The following is a 13,807-nucleotide window of genomic DNA, read 5'->3' on the forward strand; positions in this document are numbered from 1 at the left end:
CACGGCCTCTGCTCCTTCCTTACAGATGCACCGTGTTGAAGCAGGGACGTCAATAGTTTACAATCACAGTGAAGTTACTTCAAAACAGGAAAAATCGCTTGAATAAAATAACAGTGGAAAGCAATAAGTAGGCAAAAGGATGGAAACAGACAGTTTTACTCATTGAAAAAAATAACAGTGGAAAGCAATAAGTAGGCAAAAGGATGGAAACAGCCAGTTTTACTCATTGAAAAAAATAACAGTGGAAAGCAATAAGTAGGCAAAAGGATGGAAACAGCCAGTTTTACTCATTGAAAAGGGCTTAGTGTGGTAGCGTTGCCTCTATTTCCGGAAGGTGGAAGGCGGAAAAAGGAATGGAAAGAGACTATCAATTTGGTAGCGTGGCCTTGTGGTCTAAGGCGCTGGATTTAGGCTCCAGTCTCTCTGGGGGCGTGGGTTCGAATCCCACCGCTGCCAGCAGTGGTTTTAATTACAGAGGCCCTGTGTGTACTCGATGAAGGTTCTGAAAACGTGGTGAGAGTACACTTTGCCTTTCAGCGGCCAGGTGCTCAGCCTATCTCCTTTCTGCTAAAGCAGTCAGACTGAGTCCTGCTCCCGGGGCACTGTTCTCCTCTGTGGTTAAGTGACTACCGAAAGTTTCATTGCTGACGATTTTAGTCAATCCTGTGTTGATCTGTTCTTCAGAATTCGCCTCAGACTTGCTGTGACAGCAACATTGCCGCAAGCCCTAACCTGCTAGGGATCAGGTTTGTTTTACGAAAAACAGGATTAGAATGCAGCTTTTCGCCCTAGTCAGCATCAGGGAGGCCTTTCCACCGGTCTTAGCGAGCCGGAGAGCGCAGGAGTGCAGGGTAGCGTGGCCGAGCGGTCCAAGGCGCTGGATTAAGGCTCCAGTCTCTTCGGGGGCGTGGGTTCGAATCCCACCTCTGCCAGTAGATGCTTTTGGAAGACTGCTGTGGCTGCTCAAAGTGATGCTGCGTGAACGTCCAAATTCAGCCGCTTTTACATTCCTTGCAATTCAGCCAAGTCGGTGCTGAAAGCCTGTCACGGCCTCTGCTCCTTCCTTACAGATGCACCGTGTTGAAGCAGGGACGTCAATAGTTTACAATCACAGTGAAGTTACTTCAAAACAGGAAAAATCGCTTGAATAAAATAACAGTGGAAAGCAATAAGTAGGCAAAAGGATGGAAACAGCCAGTTTTACTCATTGAAAAAAATAACAGTGGAAAGCAATAAGTAGGCAAAAGGATGGAAACAGCCAGTTTTACTCATTGAAAAAAATAACAGTGGAAAGCAATAAGTAGGCAAAAGGATGGAAACAGCCAGTTTTACTCATTGAAAAGGGCTTAGTGTGGTAGCGTTGCCTCTATTTCCGGAAGGTGGAAGGTGGAAAAAGGAATGGAAAGAAACTATCAACCTGGTAGCGTGGCCGAGTGGTCTAAGGCGCTGGATTTAGGCTCCAGTCTCTCTGGGGGCGTGGGTTCGAATCCCACCGCTGCCAGCTGTGGTTTTAATTACAGAGGCCCTGTGTGTACTCGATGAAGGTTCTGAAAACGTGGTGAGAGTACACTTTGCCTTTCAGCGGCCAGGTGCTCAGCCTATCTCCTTTCTGCTAAAGCAGTCAGACTGAGTCCTGCTCCCGGGGCACTGTTCTCTGTGGTTAAGTCATTGCTGACGATTTTAGTCAATACTGTGTTGATCTGTTCTTCAGAACTCGCCTCAGACTTGCTGTGACAACAACATTGCCGCAAGCCCTAACCTGCTAGGGATCAGGTTTGTTTTACGAAAAACAGGATTAGAATGCAGCTTTTCGCCCTAGTCAGCATCAGGGAGGCCTTTCCACCGGTCTTAGCGAGCCGGAGAGCGCAGGAGTGCAGGGTAGCGTGGCCGAGCGGTCCAAGGCGCTGGATTAAGGCTCCAGTCTCTTCGGGGGCGTGGGTTCGAATCCCACCGCTGCCAGTAGATGCTTTTGGAAGACTGCTGTGGCTGCGCAAAGTGATGCTGCGTGAACGTCCAAATTCAGCCGCTTTTACATTCCTTGCAATTCAGCCAAGTCGGTGCTGAAAGCCTGTCACGGCCTCTGCTCCTTCCTTACAGATGCACCGTGTTGAAGCAGGGACGTCAATAGTTTACAATCACAGTGAAGTTACTTCAAAACAGGAAAAATCGCTTGAATAAAATAACAGTGGAAAGCAATAAGTAGGCAAAAGGATGGAAACAGCCAGTTTTACTCATTGAAAAAAATAACAGTGGAAAGCAATAAGTAGGCAAAAGGATGGAAACAGCCAGTTTTACTCATTGAAAAAAATAACAGTGGAAAGCAATAAGTAGGCAAAAGGATGGAAACAGCCAGTTTTACTCATTGAAAAGGGCTTAGTGTGGTAGCGTTGCCTCTATTTCCGGAAGGTGGAAGGCGGAAAAAGGAATGGAAAGAAACTATCAATCTGGTAGCGTGGCCGAGTGGTCTAAGGCGCTGGATTTAGGCTCCAGTCTCTCTGGGGGCGTGGGTTCGAATCCCACCGCTGCCAGCTGTGGTTTTAATTACAGAGGCCCTGTGTGTACTCGATGAAGGTTCTGAAAACGTGGTGAGAGTACACTTTGCCTTTCAGCGGCCAGGTGCTCAGCCTATCTCCTTTCTGCTAAAGCAGTCAGACTGAGTCCTGCTCCCGGGGCACTGTTCTCTGTGGTTAAGTCATTGCTGACGATTTTAGTCAATACTGTGTTGATCTGTTCTTCAGAACTCACCTCAGACTTGCTGTGACAGCAACATTGCCGCAAGCCCTAACCTGCTAGGGATCAGGTTTGTTTTACGAAAAACAGGATTAGAATGCAGCTTTTCGCCCTAGTCAGCATCAGGGAGGCCTTTCCACCGGTCTTAGCGAGCCGGAGAGCGCAGGAGTGCAGGGTAGCGTGGCCGAGCGGTCCAAGGCGCTGGATTAAGGCTCCAGTCTCTTCGGGGGCGTGGGTTCGAATCCCACCGCTGCCAGTAGATGCTTTTGGAAGACTGCTGTGGCTGCTCAAAGTGATGCTGCGTGAACGTCCAAATTCAGCCGCTTTTACATTCCTTGCAATTCAGCCAAGTCGGTGCTGAAAGCCTGTCACGGCCTCTGCTCCTTCCTTACAGATGCACCGTGTTGAAGCAGGGACGTCAATAGTTTACAATCACAGTGAAGTTACTTCAAAACAGGAAAAATCGCTTGAATAAAGTAACAGTGGAAAGCAATAAGTAGGCAAAAGGATGGAAACAGCCAGTTTTACTCATTGAAAAAAATAACAGTGGAAAGCAATAAGTAGGCAAAAGGATGGAAACAGCCAGTTTTACTCATTGAAAAGGGCTTAGTGTGGTAGCGTTGCCTCTATTTCCGGAAGGTGGAAGGTGGAAAAAGGAATGGAAAGAAACTATCAACCTGGTAGCGTGGCCGAGTGGTCTAAGGCGCTGGATTTAGGCTCCAGTCTCTCTGGGGGCGTGGGTTCGAATCCCACCGCTGCCAGCTGTGGTTTTAATTACAGAGGCCCTGTGTGTACTCGATGAAGGTTCTGAAAACGTGGTGAGAGTACACTTTGCCTTTCAGCGGCCAGGTGCTCAGCCTATCTCCTTTCTGCTAAAGCAGTCAGACTGAGTCCTGCTCCCGGGGCACTGTTCTCCTCTGTGGTTAAGTGACTACCGAAAGTTTCATTGCTGACGATTTTAGTCAATCCTGTGTTGATCTGTTCTTCAGAATTCGCCTCAGACTTGCTGTGACAGCAACATTGCCGCAAGCCCTAACCTGCTAGGGATCAGGTTTGTTTTACGAAAAACAGGATTAGAATGCAGCTTTTCGCCCTAGTCAGCATCAGGGAGGCCTTTCCACCGGTCTTAGCGAGCCGGAGAGCGCAGGAGTGCAGGGTAGCGTGGCCGAGCGGTCCAAGGCGCTGGATTAAGGCTCCAGTCTCTTCGGGGGCGTGGGTTCGAATCCCACCGCTGCCAGTAGATGCTTTTGGAAGACTGCTGTGGCTGCTCAAAGTGATGCTGCGTGAACGTCCAAATTCAGCCGCTTTTACATTCCTTGCAATTCAGCCAAGTCGGTGCTGAAAGCCTGTCACGGCCTCTGCTCCTTCCTTACAGATGCACCGTGTTGAAGCAGGGACGTCAATAGTTTACAATCACAGTGAAGTTACTTCAAAACAGGAAAAATCGCTTGAATAAAATAACAGTGGAAAGCAATAAGTAGGCAAAAGGATGGAAACAGCCAGTTTTACTCATTGAAAAAAATAACAGTGGAAAGCAATAAGTAGGCAAAAGGATGGAAACAGCCAGTTTTACTCATTGAAAAAAATAACAGTGGAAAGCAATAAGTAGGCAAAAGGATGGAAACAGCCAGTTTTACTCATTGAAAAGGGGTTAGTGTGATAGCGTTGCCTCTATTTCCGGAAGGTGGAAGGCGGAAAAAGGAATGGAAAGAAACTATCAATCTGGTAGCGTGGCCGAGTGGTCTAAGGCGCTGGATTTAGGCTCCAGTCTCTCTGGGGGCGTGGGTTCGAATCCCACCGCTGCCAGCTGTGGTTTTAATTACAGAGGCCCTGTGTGTACTCGATGAAGGTTCTGAAAACGTGGTGAGAGTACACTTTGCCTTTCAGCGGCCAGGTGCTCAGCCTATCTCCTTTCTGCTAAAGCAGTCAGACTGAGTCCTGCTCCCGGGGCACTGTTCTCTGTGGTTAAGTCATTGCTGACGATTTTAGTCAATACTGTGTTGATCTGTTCTTCAGAACTCACCTCAGACTTGCTGTGACAGCAACATTGCCGCAAGCCCTAACCTGCTAGGGATCAGGTTTGTTTTACGAAAAACAGGATTAGAATGCAGCTTTTCGCCCTAGTCAGCATCAGGGAGGCCTTTCCACCGGTCTTAGCGAGCCGGAGAGCGCAGGAGTGCAGGGTAGCGTGGCCGAGCGGTCCAAGGCGCTGGATTAAGGCTCCAGTCTCTTCGGGGGCGTGGGTTCGAATCCCACCGCTGCCAGTAGATGCTTTTGGAAGACTGCTGTGGCTGCGCAAAGTGATGCTGCGTGAACGTCCAAATTCAGCCGCTTTTACATTCCTTGCAATTCAGCCAAGTCGGTGCTGAAAGCCTGTCACGGCCTCTGCTCCTTCCTTACAGATGCACCGTGTTGAAGCAGGGACGTCAATAGTTTACAATCACAGTGAAGTTACTTCAAAACAGGAAAAATCGCTTGAATAAAATAACAGTGGAAAGCAATAAGTAGGCAAAAGGATGGAAACAGCCAGTTTTACTCATTGAAAAAAATAACAGTGGAAAGCAATAAGTAGGCAAAAGGATGGAAACAGCCAGTTTTACTCATTGAAAAGGGCTTAGTGTGGTAGCGTTGCCTCTATTTCCGGAAGGTGGAAGGTGAAAATTTTAAGTGAAAATTTTAAGTGAAAATTTTAAGTGAAAGCGGTCCAAGGCGCTGGATTAAGGCTCCAGTCTCTTCGGGGTCGTGGGTTCGAATCCCACCACTGCCAGTAGATGCTTTTGGAAGACTGCTGTGGCTGCGCAAAGTGATGCTGCGTGAACGTCCAAATTCAGCCGCTTTTACATTCCTTGCAATTCAGCCAAGTCGGTGCTGAAAGCCTGTCACGGCCTCTGCTCCTTCCTTACAGATGCACCGTGTTGAAGCAGGGACGTCAATAGTTTACAATCACAGTGAAGTTACTTCAAAACAGGAAAAATCGCTTGAATAAAATAACAGTGGAAAGCAATAAGTAGGCAAAAGGATGGAAACAGACAGTTTTACTCATTGAAAAAAATAACAGTGGAAAGCAATAAGTAGGCAAAAGGATGGAAACAGCCAGTTTTACTCATTGAAAAAAATAACAGTGGAAAGCAATAAGTAGGCAAAAGGATGGAAACAGCCAGTTTTACTCATTGAAAAGGGCTTAGTGTGGTAGCGTTGCCTCTATTTCCGGAAGGTGGAAGGCGGAAAAAGGAATGGAAAGAGACTATCAATTTGGTAGCGTGGCCTTGTGGTCTAAGGCGCTGGATTTAGGCTCCAGTCTCTCTGGGGGCGTGGGTTCGAATCCCACCGCTGCCAGCAGTGGTTTTAATTACAGAGGCCCTGTGTGTACTCGATGAAGGTTCTGAAAACGTGGTGAGAGTACACTTTGCCTTTCAGCGGCCAGGTGCTCAGCCTATCTCCTTTCTGCTAAAGCAGTCAGACTGAGTCCTGCTCCCGGGGCACTGTTCTCCTCTGTGGTTAAGTGACTACCGAAAGTTTCATTGCTGACGATTTTAGTCAATCCTGTGTTGATCTGTTCTTCAGAATTCGCCTCAGACTTGCTGTGACAGCAACATTGCCGCAAGCCCTAACCTGCTAGGGATCAGGTTTGTTTTACGAAAAACAGGATTAGAATGCAGCTTTTCGCCCTAGTCAGCATCAGGGAGGCCTTTCCACCGGTCTTAGCGAGCCGGAGAGCGCAGGAGTGCAGGGTAGCGTGGCCGAGCGGTCCAAGGCGCTGGATTAAGGCTCCAGTCTCTTCGGGGGCGTGGGTTCGAATCCCACCTCTGCCAGTAGATGCTTTTGGAAGACTGCTGTGGCTGCTCAAAGTGATGCTGCGTGAACGTCCAAATTCAGCCGCTTTTACATTCCTTGCAATTCAGCCAAGTCGGTGCTGAAAGCCTGTCACGGCCTCTGCTCCTTCCTTACAGATGCACCGTGTTGAAGCAGGGACGTCAATAGTTTACAATCACAGTGAAGTTACTTCAAAACAGGAAAAATCGCTTGAATAAAATAACAGTGGAAAGCAATAAGTAGGCAAAAGGATGGAAACAGCCAGTTTTACTCATTGAAAAAAATAACAGTGGAAAGCAATAAGTAGGCAAAAGGATGGAAACAGCCAGTTTTACTCATTGAAAAAAATAACAGTGGAAAGCAATAAGTAGGCAAAAGGATGGAAACAGCCAGTTTTACTCATTGAAAAGGGCTTAGTGTGGTAGCGTTGCCTCTATTTCCGGAAGGTGGAAGGTGGAAAAAGGAATGGAAAGAAACTATCAACCTGGTAGCGTGGCCGAGTGGTCTAAGGCGCTGGATTTAGGCTCCAGTCTCTCTGGGGGCGTGGGTTCGAATCCCACCGCTGCCAGCTGTGGTTTTAATTACAGAGGCCCTGTGTGTACTCGATGAAGGTTCTGAAAACGTGGTGAGAGTACACTTTGCCTTTCAGCGGCCAGGTGCTCAGCCTATCTCCTTTCTGCTAAAGCAGTCAGACTGAGTCCTGCTCCCGGGGCACTGTTCTCTGTGGTTAAGTCATTGCTGACGATTTTAGTCAATACTGTGTTGATCTGTTCTTCAGAACTCGCCTCAGACTTGCTGTGACAACAACATTGCCGCAAGCCCTAACCTGCTAGGGATCAGGTTTGTTTTACGAAAAACAGGATTAGAATGCAGCTTTTCGCCCTAGTCAGCATCAGGGAGGCCTTTCCACCGGTCTTAGCGAGCCGGAGAGCGCAGGAGTGCAGGGTAGCGTGGCCGAGCGGTCCAAGGCGCTGGATTAAGGCTCCAGTCTCTTCGGGGGCGTGGGTTCGAATCCCACCGCTGCCAGTAGATGCTTTTGGAAGACTGCTGTGGCTGCGCAAAGTGATGCTGCGTGAACGTCCAAATTCAGCCGCTTTTACATTCCTTGCAATTCAGCCAAGTCGGTGCTGAAAGCCTGTCACGGCCTCTGCTCCTTCCTTACAGATGCACCGTGTTGAAGCAGGGACGTCAATAGTTTACAATCACAGTGAAGTTACTTCAAAACAGGAAAAATCGCTTGAATAAAATAACAGTGGAAAGCAATAAGTAGGCAAAAGGATGGAAACAGCCAGTTTTACTCATTGAAAAAAATAACAGTGGAAAGCAATAAGTAGGCAAAAGGATGGAAACAGCCAGTTTTACTCATTGAAAAAAATAACAGTGGAAAGCAATAAGTAGGCAAAAGGATGGAAACAGCCAGTTTTACTCATTGAAAAGGGCTTAGTGTGGTAGCGTTGCCTCTATTTCCGGAAGGTGGAAGGCGGAAAAAGGAATGGAAAGAAACTATCAATCTGGTAGCGTGGCCGAGTGGTCTAAGGCGCTGGATTTAGGCTCCAGTCTCTCTGGGGGCGTGGGTTCGAATCCCACCGCTGCCAGCTGTGGTTTTAATTACAGAGGCCCTGTGTGTACTCGATGAAGGTTCTGAAAACGTGGTGAGAGTACACTTTGCCTTTCAGCGGCCAGGTGCTCAGCCTATCTCCTTTCTGCTAAAGCAGTCAGACTGAGTCCTGCTCCCGGGGCACTGTTCTCTGTGGTTAAGTCATTGCTGACGATTTTAGTCAATACTGTGTTGATCTGTTCTTCAGAACTCACCTCAGACTTGCTGTGACAGCAACATTGCCGCAAGCCCTAACCTGCTAGGGATCAGGTTTGTTTTACGAAAAACAGGATTAGAATGCAGCTTTTCGCCCTAGTCAGCATCAGGGAGGCCTTTCCACCGGTCTTAGCGAGCCGGAGAGCGCAGGAGTGCAGGGTAGCGTGGCCGAGCGGTCCAAGGCGCTGGATTAAGGCTCCAGTCTCTTCGGGGGCGTGGGTTCGAATCCCACCGCTGCCAGTAGATGCTTTTGGAAGACTGCTGTGGCTGCTCAAAGTGATGCTGCGTGAACGTCCAAATTCAGCCGCTTTTACATTCCTTGCAATTCAGCCAAGTCGGTGCTGAAAGCCTGTCACGGCCTCTGCTCCTTCCTTACAGATGCACCGTGTTGAAGCAGGGACGTCAATAGTTTACAATCACAGTGAAGTTACTTCAAAACAGGAAAAATCGCTTGAATAAAGTAACAGTGGAAAGCAATAAGTAGGCAAAAGGATGGAAACAGCCAGTTTTACTCATTGAAAAAAATAACAGTGGAAAGCAATAAGTAGGCAAAAGGATGGAAACAGCCAGTTTTACTCATTGAAAAGGGCTTAGTGTGGTAGCGTTGCCTCTATTTCCGGAAGGTGGAAGGTGGAAAAAGGAATGGAAAGAAACTATCAACCTGGTAGCGTGGCCGAGTGGTCTAAGGCGCTGGATTTAGGCTCCAGTCTCTCTGGGGGCGTGGGTTCGAATCCCACCGCTGCCAGCTGTGGTTTTAATTACAGAGGCCCTGTGTGTACTCGATGAAGGTTCTGAAAACGTGGTGAGAGTACACTTTGCCTTTCAGCGGCCAGGTGCTCAGCCTATCTCCTTTCTGCTAAAGCAGTCAGACTGAGTCCTGCTCCCGGGGCACTGTTCTCCTCTGTGGTTAAGTGACTACCGAAAGTTTCATTGCTGACGATTTTAGTCAATCCTGTGTTGATCTGTTCTTCAGAATTCGCCTCAGACTTGCTGTGACAGCAACATTGCCGCAAGCCCTAACCTGCTAGGGATCAGGTTTGTTTTACGAAAAACAGGATTAGAATGCAGCTTTTCGCCCTAGTCAGCATCAGGGAGGCCTTTCCACCGGTCTTAGCGAGCCGGAGAGCGCAGGAGTGCAGGGTAGCGTGGCCGAGCGGTCCAAGGCGCTGGATTAAGGCTCCAGTCTCTTCGGGGGCGTGGGTTCGAATCCCACCGCTGCCAGTAGATGCTTTTGGAAGACTGCTGTGGCTGCTCAAAGTGATGCTGCGTGAACGTCCAAATTCAGCCGCTTTTACATTCCTTGCAATTCAGCCAAGTCGGTGCTGAAAGCCTGTCACGGCCTCTGCTCCTTCCTTACAGATGCACCGTGTTGAAGCAGGGACGTCAATAGTTTACAATCACAGTGAAGTTACTTCAAAACAGGAAAAATCGCTTGAATAAAATAACAGTGGAAAGCAATAAGTAGGCAAAAGGATGGAAACAGCCAGTTTTACTCATTGAAAAAAATAACAGTGGAAAGCAATAAGTAGGCAAAAGGATGGAAACAGCCAGTTTTACTCATTGAAAAAAATAACAGTGGAAAGCAATAAGTAGGCAAAAGGATGGAAACAGCCAGTTTTACTCATTGAAAAGGGGTTAGTGTGATAGCGTTGCCTCTATTTCCGGAAGGTGGAAGGCGGAAAAAGGAATGGAAAGAAACTATCAATCTGGTAGCGTGGCCGAGTGGTCTAAGGCGCTGGATTTAGGCTCCAGTCTCTCTGGGGGCGTGGGTTCGAATCCCACCGCTGCCAGCTGTGGTTTTAATTACAGAGGCCCTGTGTGTACTCGATGAAGGTTCTGAAAACGTGGTGAGAGTACACTTTGCCTTTCAGCGGCCAGGTGCTCAGCCTATCTCCTTTCTGCTAAAGCAGTCAGACTGAGTCCTGCTCCCGGGGCACTGTTCTCTGTGGTTAAGTCATTGCTGACGATTTTAGTCAATACTGTGTTGATCTGTTCTTCAGAACTCACCTCAGACTTGCTGTGACAGCAACATTGCCGCAAGCCCTAACCTGCTAGGGATCAGGTTTGTTTTACGAAAAACAGGATTAGAATGCAGCTTTTCGCCCTAGTCAGCATCAGGGAGGCCTTTCCACCGGTCTTAGCGAGCCGGAGAGCGCAGGAGTGCAGGGTAGCGTGGCCGAGCGGTCCAAGGCGCTGGATTAAGGCTCCAGTCTCTTCGGGGGCGTGGGTTCGAATCCCACCGCTGCCAGTAGATGCTTTTGGAAGACTGCTGTGGCTGCGCAAAGTGATGCTGCGTGAACGTCCAAATTCAGCCGCTTTTACATTCCTTGCAATTCAGCCAAGTCGGTGCTGAAAGCCTGTCACGGCCTCTGCTCCTTCCTTACAGATGCACCGTGTTGAAGCAGGGACGTCAATAGTTTACAATCACAGTGAAGTTACTTCAAAACAGGAAAAATCGCTTGAATAAAATAACAGTGGAAAGCAATAAGTAGGCAAAAGGATGGAAACAGCCAGTTTTACTCATTGAAAAAAATAACAGTGGAAAGCAATAAGTAGGCAAAAGGATGGAAACAGCCAGTTTTACTCATTGAAAAGGGCTTAGTGTGGTAGCGTTGCCTCTATTTCCGGAAGGTGGAAGGTGGAAAAAGGAATGGAAAGAAACTATCAACCTGGTAGCGTGGCCGAGTGGTCTAAGGCGCTGGATTTAGGCTCCAGTCTCTCTGGGGGCGTGGGTTCGAATCCCACCGCTGCCAGCTGTGGTTTTAATTACAGAGGCCCTGTGTGTACTCGATGAAGGTTCTGAAATCGTGGTGAGAGTACACTTTGCCTTTCAGCGGCCAGGTGCTCAGCCTATCTCCTTTCTGCTAAAGCAGTCAGACTGAGTCCTGCTCCCGGGGCACTGTTCTCCTCTGTGGTTAAGTGACTACCGAAAGTTTCATTGCTGACGATTTTAGTCAATCCTGTGTTGATCTGTTCTTCAGAATTCGCCTCAGACTTGCTGTGACAGCAACATTGCCGCAAGCCCTAACCTGCTAGGGATCAGGTTTGTTTTACGAAAAACAGGATTAGAATGCAGCTTTTCGCCCTAGTCAGCATCAGGGAGGCCTTTCCACCGGTCTTAGCGAGCCGGAGAGCGCAGGAGTGCAGGGTAGCGTGGCCGAGCGGTCCAAGGCGCTGGATTAAGGCTCCAGTCTCTTCGGGGGCGTGGGTTCGAATCCCACCGCTGCCAGTAGATGCTTTTGGAAGACTGCTGTGGCTGCTCAAAGTGATGCTGCGTGAACGTCCAAATTCAGCCGCTTTTACATTCCTTGCAATTCAGCCAAGTCGGTGCTGAAAGCCTGTCACGGCCTCTGCTCCTTCCTTACAGATGCACCGTGTTGAAGCAGGGACGTCAATAGTTTACAATCACAGTGAAGTTACTTCAAAACAGGAAAAATCGCTTGAATAAAATAACAGTGGAAAGCAATAAGTAGGCAAAAGGATGGAAACAGCCAGTTTTACTCATTGAAAAAAATAACAGTGGAAAGCAATAAGTAGGCAAAAGGATGGAAACAGCCAGTTTTACTCATTGAAAAAAATAACAGTGGAAAGCAATAAGTAGGCAAAAGGATGGAAACAGCCAGTTTTACTCATTGAAAAGGGCTTAGTGTGGTAGCGTTGCCTCTATTTCCGGAAGGTGGAAGGTGGACAAAGGAATGGAAAGAAACTATCAACCTGGTAGCGTGGCCGAGTGGTCTAAGGCGCTGGATTTAGGCTCCAGTCTCTCTGGGGGCGTGGGTTCGAATCCCACCGCTGCCAGCTGTGGTTTTAATTACAGAGGCCCTGTGTGTACTCGATGAAGGTTCTGAAAACGTGGTGAGAGTACACTTTGCCTTTCAGCGGCCAGGTGCTCAGCCTATCTCCTTTCTGCTAAAGCAGTCAGACTGAGTCCTGCTCCCGGGGCACTGTTCTCCTCTGTGGTTAAGTGACTACCGAAAGTTTCATTGCTGACGATTTTAGTCAATCCTGTGTTGATCTGTTCTTCAGAATTCGCCTCAGACTTGCTGTGACAGCAACATTGCCGCAAGCCCTAACCTGCTAGGGATCTGGTTTGTTTTACGAAAAACAGGATTAGAATGCAGCTTTTCGCCCTAGTCAGCATCAGGGAGGCCTTTCCACCGGTCTTAGAGAGCCGGAGAGCGCAGGAGTGCAGGGTAGCGTGGCCGAGCGGTCCAAGGCGCTGGATTAAGGCTCCAGTCTCTTCGGGGGCGTGGGTTCGAATCCCACCGCTGCCAGTAGATGCTTTTGGAAGACTGCTGTGGCTGCGCAAAGTGATGCTGCGTGAACGTCCAAATTCAGCCGCTTTTACATTCATTGCAATTCAGCCAAGTCGGTGCTGAAAGCCTGTCACGGCGTCTGCTCCTTCCTTACAGATGCACCGTGTTGAAGCAGGGACGTCAATAGTTTACAATCACAGTGAAGTTACTTCAAAACAGGAAAAATCGCTTGAATAAAATAACAGTGGAAAGCAATAAGTAGGCAAAAGGATGGAAACAGCCAGTTTTACTCATTGAAAAAAATAACAGTGGAAAGCAATAAGTAGGCAAAAGGATGGAAACAGCCAGTTTTACTCATTGAAAAGGGCTTAGTGTGGTAGCGTTGCCTCTATTTCCGGAAGGTGGAAGGTGGAAAAAGGAATGGAAAGAAACTATCAACCTGGTAGCGTGGCCGAGTGGTCTAAGGCGCTGGATTTAGGCTCCAGTCTCTCTGGGGGCGTGGGTTCGAATCCCACCGCTGCCAGCTGTGGTTTTAATTACAGAGGCCCTGTGTGTACTCGATGAAGGTTCTGAAAACGTGGTGAGAGTACACTTTGCCTTTCAGCGGCCAGGTGCTCAGCCTATCTCCTTTCTGCTAAAGCAGTCAGACTGAGTCCTGCTCCCGGGGCACTGTTCTCCTCTGTGGTTAAGTGACTACCGAAAGTTTCATTGCTGACGATTTTAGTCAATCCTGTGTTGATCTGTTCTTCAGAATTCGCCTCAGACTTGCTGTGACAGCAACATTGCCGCAAGCCCTAACCTGCTAGGGATCAGGTTTGTTTTACGAAAAACAGGATTAGAATGCAGCTTTTCGCCCTAGTCAGCATCAGGGAGGCCTTTCCACCGGTCTTAGCGAGCCGGAGAGCGCAGGAGTGCAGGGTAGCGTGGCCGAGCGGTCCAAGGCGCTGGATTAAGGCTCCAGTCTCTTCGGGGGCGTGGGTTCGAATCCCACCGCTGCCAGTAGATGCTTTTGGAAGACTGCTGTGGCTGCTCAAAGTGATGCTGCGTGAACGTCCAAATTCAGCCGCTTTTACATTCCTTGCAATTCAGCCAAGTCGGTGCTGAAAGCCTGTCACGGCCTCTGCTCCTTCCTTACAGATGCACCGTGTTGAAGCAGGGACGTCAATAGTTTACAATCACAGTGAAGTTACTTCAA

At 48.6% G+C, this 13,807-nt stretch overlaps 1 protein-coding gene and 26 non-coding genes across 29 annotated transcripts in view; all 27 read left to right on the plus strand.

Annotated features, from left to right (window-relative positions):
* The window catches only part of LOC127953344 (zinc finger protein 271-like), an 838,866-nt gene that overhangs the window by 207,155 nt on the left and 617,904 nt on the right, over positions 1–13,807 (plus strand). The gene's annotated exons all lie outside the window — the stretch shown is intronic.
* On the plus strand, positions 375–456 carry trnal-uag (transfer RNA leucine (anticodon UAG)). The gene has a single exon. It is a non-coding gene; the product is annotated as a tRNA-Leu (tRNA).
* On the plus strand, positions 851–932 carry trnal-aag (transfer RNA leucine (anticodon AAG)). The gene has a single exon. It is a non-coding gene; the product is annotated as a tRNA-Leu (tRNA).
* On the plus strand, positions 1,420–1,501 carry trnal-uag (transfer RNA leucine (anticodon UAG)). Its single transcript has one exon. It is a non-coding gene; the product is annotated as a tRNA-Leu (tRNA).
* Positions 1,878–1,959, plus strand: trnal-aag (transfer RNA leucine (anticodon AAG)). Its single transcript has one exon. It is a non-coding gene; the product is annotated as a tRNA-Leu (tRNA).
* Positions 2,447–2,528, plus strand: trnal-uag (transfer RNA leucine (anticodon UAG)). Its single transcript has one exon. It is a non-coding gene; the product is annotated as a tRNA-Leu (tRNA).
* On the plus strand, positions 2,905–2,986 carry trnal-aag (transfer RNA leucine (anticodon AAG)). Its single transcript has one exon. It is a non-coding gene; the product is annotated as a tRNA-Leu (tRNA).
* Positions 3,410–3,491, plus strand: trnal-uag (transfer RNA leucine (anticodon UAG)). The gene has a single exon. It is a non-coding gene; the product is annotated as a tRNA-Leu (tRNA).
* Positions 3,886–3,967, plus strand: trnal-aag (transfer RNA leucine (anticodon AAG)). Its single transcript has one exon. It is a non-coding gene; the product is annotated as a tRNA-Leu (tRNA).
* On the plus strand, positions 4,455–4,536 carry trnal-uag (transfer RNA leucine (anticodon UAG)). Its single transcript has one exon. It is a non-coding gene; the product is annotated as a tRNA-Leu (tRNA).
* Positions 4,913–4,994, plus strand: trnal-aag (transfer RNA leucine (anticodon AAG)). Its single transcript has one exon. It is a non-coding gene; the product is annotated as a tRNA-Leu (tRNA).
* Positions 5,985–6,066, plus strand: trnal-uag (transfer RNA leucine (anticodon UAG)). The gene has a single exon. It is a non-coding gene; the product is annotated as a tRNA-Leu (tRNA).
* trnal-aag (transfer RNA leucine (anticodon AAG)) lies at positions 6,461–6,542 on the plus strand. Its single transcript has one exon. It is a non-coding gene; the product is annotated as a tRNA-Leu (tRNA).
* On the plus strand, positions 7,030–7,111 carry trnal-uag (transfer RNA leucine (anticodon UAG)). Its single transcript has one exon. It is a non-coding gene; the product is annotated as a tRNA-Leu (tRNA).
* On the plus strand, positions 7,488–7,569 carry trnal-aag (transfer RNA leucine (anticodon AAG)). The gene has a single exon. It is a non-coding gene; the product is annotated as a tRNA-Leu (tRNA).
* On the plus strand, positions 8,057–8,138 carry trnal-uag (transfer RNA leucine (anticodon UAG)). The gene has a single exon. It is a non-coding gene; the product is annotated as a tRNA-Leu (tRNA).
* Positions 8,515–8,596, plus strand: trnal-aag (transfer RNA leucine (anticodon AAG)). Its single transcript has one exon. It is a non-coding gene; the product is annotated as a tRNA-Leu (tRNA).
* On the plus strand, positions 9,020–9,101 carry trnal-uag (transfer RNA leucine (anticodon UAG)). The gene has a single exon. It is a non-coding gene; the product is annotated as a tRNA-Leu (tRNA).
* Positions 9,496–9,577, plus strand: trnal-aag (transfer RNA leucine (anticodon AAG)). The gene has a single exon. It is a non-coding gene; the product is annotated as a tRNA-Leu (tRNA).
* Positions 10,065–10,146, plus strand: trnal-uag (transfer RNA leucine (anticodon UAG)). The gene has a single exon. It is a non-coding gene; the product is annotated as a tRNA-Leu (tRNA).
* Positions 10,523–10,604, plus strand: trnal-aag (transfer RNA leucine (anticodon AAG)). Its single transcript has one exon. It is a non-coding gene; the product is annotated as a tRNA-Leu (tRNA).
* On the plus strand, positions 11,028–11,109 carry trnal-uag (transfer RNA leucine (anticodon UAG)). The gene has a single exon. It is a non-coding gene; the product is annotated as a tRNA-Leu (tRNA).
* Positions 11,504–11,585, plus strand: trnal-aag (transfer RNA leucine (anticodon AAG)). The gene has a single exon. It is a non-coding gene; the product is annotated as a tRNA-Leu (tRNA).
* On the plus strand, positions 12,073–12,154 carry trnal-uag (transfer RNA leucine (anticodon UAG)). The gene has a single exon. It is a non-coding gene; the product is annotated as a tRNA-Leu (tRNA).
* trnal-aag (transfer RNA leucine (anticodon AAG)) lies at positions 12,549–12,630 on the plus strand. Its single transcript has one exon. It is a non-coding gene; the product is annotated as a tRNA-Leu (tRNA).
* Positions 13,054–13,135, plus strand: trnal-uag (transfer RNA leucine (anticodon UAG)). Its single transcript has one exon. It is a non-coding gene; the product is annotated as a tRNA-Leu (tRNA).
* Positions 13,530–13,611, plus strand: trnal-aag (transfer RNA leucine (anticodon AAG)). The gene has a single exon. It is a non-coding gene; the product is annotated as a tRNA-Leu (tRNA).

The sequence above is a fragment of the Carassius gibelio genome, chromosome B3 (assembly GCF_023724105.1).
Source record: "Carassius gibelio isolate Cgi1373 ecotype wild population from Czech Republic chromosome B3, carGib1.2-hapl.c, whole genome shotgun sequence".
Lineage (NCBI taxonomy): Eukaryota > Metazoa > Chordata > Actinopteri > Cypriniformes > Cyprinidae > Carassius > Carassius gibelio.